The sequence below is a fragment of the Gymnoscopelus microlampas genome (assembly GCF_963454915.1).
Source record: "Gymnoscopelus microlampas genome assembly, chromosome: 14".
NCBI classification, from domain to species: Eukaryota; Metazoa; Chordata; class Actinopteri; order Myctophiformes; family Myctophidae; genus Gymnoscopelus; species Gymnoscopelus microlampas.
The window spans coordinates 2,095,220-2,103,140 of record NC_139951.1 but is presented as its reverse complement, the minus strand read 5'-3'; positions in this window follow the sequence as shown (position 1 = coordinate 2,103,140).

Genomic DNA, 7,921 nt, shown 5'->3' with positions numbered 1-7,921 from the left:
GTCTGTGGATGAGGGTGGGCCCACTAGAGAGTTCCTGCGGCTGCTGATGAAAGCCATCCATGGCTGCCACATCTTTGAGGGCCATGAAAAGGCACGGCGACTGACGTTGAGCCTTGAAGGTTAGAACGTTATCAACAATCGTATAATTTTCTTTTATTTGTCTTGTCATTTTGCATGTCAGGTTTTCTATAGATTGGATGTGAACTTAAGTTTAATCTGCATGATGGTTAGATGATGATCAGTAACTAACTGTTTACTGTGTCTCTTCAATTACTGCAGCCTTGGGCAGTAACATGTACCTCTCGGTGGCCAAGATGATATCAGTGTGTGTGGTCCACGGAGGAGTGGGCCCACATTTCTTTTCTGAGCTGCTCTACCAGCAACTTTGTGGCCTACCAAGTGCCCCTGTCAGCATAGAGGATGTGGCCGATCACACTCTCAGGGAACAGCTGATGAAAGTGAGTATTAACATTTATGGGCCATTAAAGTATTCATATTAAAACGTCTTTGTTGCACTTGTTCCATACTCATTCATTTTAATTCACACAGATACAAGAAGCAGAAACTGTTCCAGAGGCAAATCTTGCCATCCTAGAGGCCGATCAAAGCCTGAGCATTCTGGGTTGCTGCAGACTGGTGAATAAGCTGGAGGATAGGGACTCCTTGGTCCAGGCTGCCGTCGAGTTCCTGTTGAATGGCAGAATGGCAAAAGCGATTGACCAGTAAGCAAGTTATGGCCTTGTATTTTTTTATGTAAATAAACCATAGTTTACATGCACCTACGCAATCTAATCTGTAACAAATCCTGAACAAATGTTTTTTACTTGTGTAAATTAATTCATGATCCTAATATGAATTTTGCTGACTTGCAGGTTTTTAGAGGGCTTCAAGACCCTCGGGTTACTAGAACAGCTCCAGAAATACCCTGACCACTTCCACGACATGTTTGTCTGTGAAGAGAAACCACTACAGGCAAGGGATCTGCAGAGTTTGTTCGCAGTGGCCCATTCCATCCAGGGCAGCAATCGAAGGTCCCTCGAAAACCAGACTATAGTGTACTGGAGAAACTGGCTGATCGATATCGAAGGTTTGTATTTTTGTTATAAAAAAAAAAAGAGTACCAAGTAATGTTTATAGAGAAAATAAACAATGTTTAATAATTACTCTTCTACATGGTGTCCAACAGAAGAGGATGCTGGCGATATGACTCTGGAGACGGTCTTGCAGTTTGCCTCTGGAGCATCATCTGTGCCTCCACTTGGCTTCCCCAACCAGCCAGTGATAAACTTCCTCCACGAGGACAACAGAGTATTCCCAGAAGCCAATACCTGTATTCTTGTGCTCCGTCTGCCACTGCACGCTTCATATGAAGCCTTCAAGCATTACATGTATGAGGGTATTACGCAAGCTCCGACATTTGGAGTTGCATAATTCCTCATGTTTCAAGTTTGATATTCCCGTCCTGCCCAGCACACGCACACCACCCTTTTCTCCCTGTCATTGTTAGTATTTATTATTTTTCCACTCTTATACCTTATATAGTATTTTTATTTATATTTTTTTGCAAATCAATCATTTTTATTCATTTTCTTCCCCTTTTGTATTTATTTGTGGTGTTGTCGACCCTTTCCAAGTTTTTTTTTTTTTTTGGGTGCAAAGTCCGATACCCGTTTGTCTATACGTAGATCAGCACTGTCCAGTTTGGTTCGGTTTGATTTGGCTTGCCAGTGGAAAAGCCCTCCCCACTGTCTGAGGCCAGTGCCACTAGAAGTACTAGACAACTCTTATTGGAACTGGACTGTGATTGGACGTTGTCATGTCAGCCTGATTTAATTGTTCTTATATTCAAGTCAGCCCCATGTGTTCTGGGAATTGCCTGGAGTTAGTGTAGGGACACTGTTGGAGTCAGACTGTGTGCCTGTTAATGTTCTGTTTGGGCAAATTCATGTAATCAAAAAGCTTCTGGTAGTTGCCATACTGCTGTTCCCACTCCAGGGCCTTGTTGAAGCGGAAGTCATCCCCTAGAGGAACCAGAACCACCTTACTGCGAAATAGCATGGACTTTTTATGGTACTGGTACAGTAGCACTTGTGCCCTTTCTGCCACATTGTTCTCCACCACAGGTTTCGGGGGAACATTCCAGGGACTGTTCACTCTCCCACCTGGCAACATCATAGATGTAGAACGGCATCATGTGGCAAAATATGGCTGTACCCGACATGGAACCCTTTAATTTCCAGCAAGTTGATGTCTCATTCAGGTTCCCTAGTGACTGTGACTGTTACGAGGCTATCACATGCCTCATAGAAAATGATTTCCTTTGTTTGGCCTGTTTTTGCACTGGCTTTTTTCTGAGCATAGCCATACAAAATGTTTGAATAACCCTGTTAAAATACATGCATGACTTCAGTTTGCACTTTAAACATCTGTGTATTGTATGCTACGCTAAATTGTGTTATGTCACCACTGACACTATTTCATGCATCTTATGCAAGTAAATAAATACCTCTGAGCAAATATACCATGGTTTTATTAATTGCACCTTTTTTTTCTAGAGGAAAGACACCCTACTCAAACAAATACTGTATATAGAGCCTACTGTGCATTTAAAATGCATGATCAATTATTATAACGGTTCATTTGAGTTCTGTTCACAGTTGCGCAATAACCCGATTCCTGTTAGTCCATGAGCCATGATTAACAAATGGGTGGGCAAAACCATACCATATTACATTGCTTATAGGTTCAATATAAGTAAATACATGTATGATGACTCTTCCACTGGAGTAGCTTTTTCATATTTATGGTACTTTGTTAGGTTCACCCATCATATACATGATGGGTGAATAGGACCGAACCGAAACAGTTATCACCATGAAACTTCCCCAGTTTACTTAGATGGCTTTATCTTATCACAAGTTTTCTGAAATGGTATATTTAAATGCACCCTAATTTGCTTAACATTGCAGAATCAAAATTCTCATTTAATTTTGTTTACATGTTAGTCAAAGGTTTTCAAACAAGGGTATATTCAAAATCTATATAGACTATCTAAATATTGGCTACTACATTGTCATACACGTTTGACGCATTGACATGTACGCTTTGAAAATGAAAAGGTCAAACTCGCTGGCCAACCACTATCATGTATGTAGGTGAAAATAACACTGATAAATATGAAAAGTGTACTCCTGTGGAAGGGCTGTCGTATGTGAATTGACTTATATTGGCCCTATAAGCAATTTAATATGGGTATATGGTTTTTTGCACTCATTTGGTAATATATAAATAATTAAATAAATATTGTCTGGCTTGGTGATCTGTGTAGAAATCCAGAGACTGAAATTGATTTAAAGGCACTTCCTTTGATTTCATTTGTTCTGATATTCAAGGTACTGACTTAATGGTTCTGTAATTGATCATTTTAGGTAAAAAAGTTTAAGCATGATCACATTCTGATAGTAATATACTCTGCAAACTTTGGTAGTGTTCAATAACAGGGGGTCTCCACATCTTGCCAGCTCTTTACTACAAATAAATCTGCTTAAATGTTAATGTTCCACTTCAAATTATATCTGCTCATTTTTGTTTAATGACTTCTGTCTCTCTCCCTCCTCTGCGGATTGGGCTCTACACCTGGGGACTGAGCTGGGGCATTGTGTGTATCTGGCCTCCTCAGTGGGGATACAGTTTGAGACATGGGCCTTTGCGCGCCACATTTGTAAATGCATTTCTTGTTAATTCATTTATTCCCACATTTCCCAGATTGGCCATTTTTCTGATAATATTCCCTGACAAGGTATCCCAACCTGAGAAAATATTTTTTAAATGTGTTTACTAAAAGCTGGAGAGATGGGGAGACCCATTAGTCTATAGAAATGATTGAATACACTGATTTACACCTATTTTAGTTTCACTTTATTCATTTCCAAACAAATAGACAGATGGCATGGCATTTCCTCTACTATCACACAGAATACACAATACATTTTTTTTTTAAATATTAATTTCAACCAATACTACAACACATCTCTAGCAATGTCTGTGGATTGGCACCACCAACACTAGCTCCATCAGCTGCCTTATTTTAACCAAAAATATCACTTACAGCTGTTGAGACTACATATGTCTTTCCGTCCTGGATATAATATACAATCAATCAGCTTTAGGCCATGGGCTTAACATTTGACTAGCTCATACCTGAGTGTCTAAAATTCTGACTATTTCAGTACAGCAAGCCTGATATTTTATCTTTAGATCAGAAATGTGTTGGATTGTATTGTGCACGGATGCCAGTTGTTGCTGAGTGAGTATGTGTTGAGGTGGCTCTACAGTTACAGCTGGGAACTCTTCCTCATCAATTGTGGGCAGGTTTTGAATTCCATACCGGGCCAGCATGGCATCAATGTTTTGGTCACTGTAGGGATTTTCCCCAAATACATTGTTGACTGCTGTGCTGTCTGTTGCAATGTTTGTGAGCATGCCCTCTGTCCAGAGTTGAGTTGGTGTGCGATTATTTTCTGTTCGCAACGCATGGTGGTTCCAGGCCTGTCTAAAGTGCTCCAGGCTGTTCTGAATCTCAGGAAGATAAACAATATGCAGTGAAATTCTGTGGACATCGGTGTCTGGGTTTAGAACCTCTGAATCCTCTAAGGAGTAGAACATATGGTAAAAGGGCTGTAACACGTGCAAAAATACATCACGCCAAAGGCGTTCTATTCTCTGATTGTGAACTGATTCTCCGGTTATGAAACCTCTGTGTTCAAGTCCTTGAACTAGATGCATAAATAAAGCCACAAGTACGTTTTCACCACCATGGTCAGACCGTACCCTTGAGGGTAGCGCATAGAGGCATGTTGCTTTCAAAAACTGAGAAAGCACTGTTGTGGCACGATTGTCGGTGCTACAGCTGAGGTAAGTAATCAGACGAGAGTGTCCATCAATGGCACCATGAATCACAAAGCCCCACCTAGAAAGGTTAAATAATACAATTGTTACTTGAATATGGTAATACTGTATAGTTTTGACAGTATAGTCTGGAAACAATCCAACTGTAGACTTCAGAATTTCACTTGCGGTAGTTTCAAAACAACAAAATACTGTGAAATAATGTTTCAAGACATTAAAAAGTATTACTGGTCATAATAACCTTATGAGACGCATGTTTCCATCAATGTGCCACAAACTGTTGGGGTATGGTACATGATAAACACGTCTTGCAACTGCCTGGCTCCATCTCCTTGCAGCAGCAGATGGATCCACCTGTGTCAGCATCTCACGCACCCTGGACCGTGTGACAAGAACACCCTGGGTACGCAACAGGGCTCTCATCATCTGAAATAGATTTTTATTATTATTTGAATAATCTGAATTACCATGATAGTCACTAAACAATGGCACACAAATGTGAATTATTACAGCCTTAAAGATAAAGACCACCAATTACCTCATTCCCAGAATTAGGAAATTGGCTGTGAAGTTGCCTCACATGTTGTTCTAGTTCACGGTCATCTACTGCAGACAGCATACTTCTAACAGGTATACCCACTAACTTTGACCTCTTGTACAGAAATGAGGAAGAACATCCCAGTATTTCAGCAGTTTTTTTAATTGTATGGCCTTGCTTCAGCAGAAACTCAATGTGTTCTCTGGAAACATCAATGGCTGGCCGGCCTCTTCTGCCTAACAAGAAGAAAAAAAGATTAGAACAATATAAACTACATGCGAGTCTCCACATGAACCCATACGTCTCTATTCTGGGGTGAACATTGGGCAATAATAGCAGATCTACTGGCTTACTATGTGTCGCAACCCAAACACATTTTTTCTTGACATACAAAAAATTCTAATAAGCAATGTAAGTGTTGTTTATATTTAACCTTTCTTGCTATGCAATGCATACCATGTCTATAATGCCTTCTAAACATACTTATAATACATTGCTTATAACACTGTATAATTATACTTAAAAGAGCTCATAAATATTCATAATTCTTAATAACAATAATCATAACACATAGATAAATCTATAATGACTGATAAGGTCAAGTATAAATGTATTGTGATATGCATATAACACTGTATAATTACAGTTATAAGCACTCGTAAGTACTCATAATACAATCATAATACATTACAAACAAGTTTATTATGACACTTTCTATGTTAATTCTCATAGTTGAAAGACATTATAATCATGTTATAATGCTTTATAATCACCATTAAAATGCATTGTAATCACTGTTAAAATGTATTATACTGTCATTATAAGTCACTGTAAGTGGTCATTTGTTGCTTATTAAACATTATAGACACAATTATAATAGTTGATAAATCATTAGAGAATGCTTTATCATGTGTTATGATTACAATTATGAGCATTAATGAGTTCTTATAACTATAATTATACAGTGTTATAATAGAGATTATAATACATAAGTATGTTTAATGCATCACAGACTTGGGATGCATAGCAAGTGTTACCACCTCGCATCACCAGTCTTTCCACCTCCATACTGTAGCGACGGAGCAGCACTGTTATTAGGTGTATGTCCCTTTAAGAGTTACCCGGCATGCCTCGCGGCTGTGTTGTTGTTATACAGGAAGTGAAGTAAGAAAAGTGTGTGCTCTATGTGTGTGTGTCATGGTGTGTGTTCGTTGCAGATTTTAAGAAAGTAAAAGCTTCCATTGAATATGCCGTTTTTGTAAAGAGAAAAGGGAAAATAAAGCTGTTATTTTTTATGAGAGAAGTAGTTTTCGTCTCCTTGCCTTGCCGTTCGCCACAATACTATGGAGCATTAGCCAAAACCCTGTAGAACATAAATGCATGTATCATAATGATGTAAATGTAATAATATGAAAGTGACAAACACTCACCTGAACTTATGCGCCTTACAGAGAAACGCCGGTCTTCTTCTGGCTGTAAATTAGTGTTTATCAGCAATCTCAGTTCAGACAAACTGTTTTTCAGTTCATTGTTTGTATCAGGCGATAGTAAATGTTCGATTCTTTCAAGATTTAAAACACAGCTGTCAATGGAACGACGTTCTCTCTCTCCACAAAGTCCCTGATTGAGAACTCGTTCAATTTCGTGACATCTTCTGGTAATTTTATCGATTACCGCAAACGCCATGACCTCTTTTTTCTTGTGAAATCCTTCTTTAAGGTTTGGCGCTTTTGGCACGTTTTCTCTTGGTTGGTTAACGTCATCATGACGTCATCACGTCAGCATTATTTATTTATTTATATTTTCTTTTTCTTTTTTTGACCGCGGCTTTTGATTGTCTGAAACGGGGTAGGGAGCGCTCGGCTGTGTCAACCTGGACCGCACGCGAGACCGCAAGGCGGTGTTAATAATAATAATAATATTTTTATTGTGTTGGGGCATTTGGGGGTGCTCAGCTTATTTTTAACTCTATGGTGCTGAGGGGGGACTTGGGTACTGATTGGGGGTGCCACATAACTGTAGATATAACCTGGGCACCAAAACACTATTAACTGTACTATTAAATATTTGGCCTTAAATTATATTACAAAATTAATATATGTACTCCCCTCCCCAATTATAAACTAAATGTGAATAGGCTATTTATCACATTCAAATGTATAAAAACAGGGGTCTACTGATCCATTTTCCGTATTGTTGCTTATAATTAAACTTAAACTTTATGTGAAGCCCCCATATGGCATTCAACATGCCATGTTGAACATGGGATTGCTGTCCATGTTCACCTATAACCTCTTCCTGACAGGTCTCTTGAGGTCAATGGTGCCTGTAAGGCTAAAAAAAGACTGGGCTAAAATCCCCCACAATGACAATTGTTACTTTGTGCTCTGATGTTAATTCTAATGAAACCTTTCACTGTAAGGACCTCTGTGCCAGGTGTTATGGTATTGTGGAAGATGTGTATGATGCCAATAG